This window comes from Grammomys surdaster, unplaced genomic scaffold (assembly GCF_004785775.1).
Source record: "Grammomys surdaster isolate TR1022 unplaced genomic scaffold, NIH_TR_1.0 170, whole genome shotgun sequence".
Lineage (NCBI taxonomy): Eukaryota > Metazoa > Chordata > Mammalia > Rodentia > Muridae > Grammomys > Grammomys surdaster.
Genome location: NW_021604618.1, coordinates 10348560 through 10349558, shown reverse-complemented (window position 1 = coordinate 10349558; position 999 = coordinate 10348560).

Genomic DNA, 999 nt, shown 5'->3' with positions numbered 1-999 from the left:
GAAGAAGAAGAAGAAGAAGAAGAAGAAGAAGAAGAAGAAGAAGAAGAGAAGAAGAGGAGGAGGAGGAGGAGGAGGAGGAGGAGGAGGAGGGACAGGGAGGAGGAGGAGCAGGGACAGGGAGAAGGAGAGGGAGAGGAAGAGGGAGTGAGAGAGAGGTCTCAAACTACTGGACCAAAGTAGGGAATATATCAGACCTCTTTAGTCTATCACCTGGCCTCAGTTAGGGTGCTTTGGATTCTGACAATGAAGTTGGAATCATCTGAACTGAGTCCTACAAGCTAATTTTAAATATACACGTTTATCCACCAAAAGGATTCTTCCCTGATCTTTAACTGAAAGCCACGTGATTTGTGTCCTTTCCAATGTTTCCAAATGTTATTGCCACATGGGGACACAACTATGAAAAATTTAGTTATTCTCTCACATTGGGTCAAACATTTAAACTCTGAACAAGTAAACCATAGCTACCTTTTAGTTTTAGCTGACTTTTTTTTCTATGAAAGACATAATTCTGACCATGCCCCTGTCCACTCAAGACTGGGATACAAGCCCAAGCTTGTTATTTGTCATGGCATCAGTGTCTGGCTTCTGCTTTCTTAACTGCCTTGTCTCCTACCTTCTTTGACATCTCTCATTCTCCCTATACCACAGTAACCAAAGCACACCTTGAAGTTGTGAATCTCAAAGTATATCCTTCACATCCTTCATCACACACAGGGCCTTCTTCCCAGCAATTCCTGTGTGACATAACTGTAGGCTTAGAAGGCTACAAGTATAAGAAGTAGATTCCCATAGTCACAAAGCACTCTCACTTGTGCAGGCAATTATGCACAACACACACACCAGGGCACACCTTTGCTGCTGTTCAAATTACAGCTCTTCATATAATATTCCCTTCCCTTGAATAACACAAAAAGAGAGAGAGAAAGGAGGAAGGGAGAGAGGGAGGGAGGAGAGAGAGAGAGAGAGAGAGAGAGAGAGAGAGAGAGAGAGAGAGAG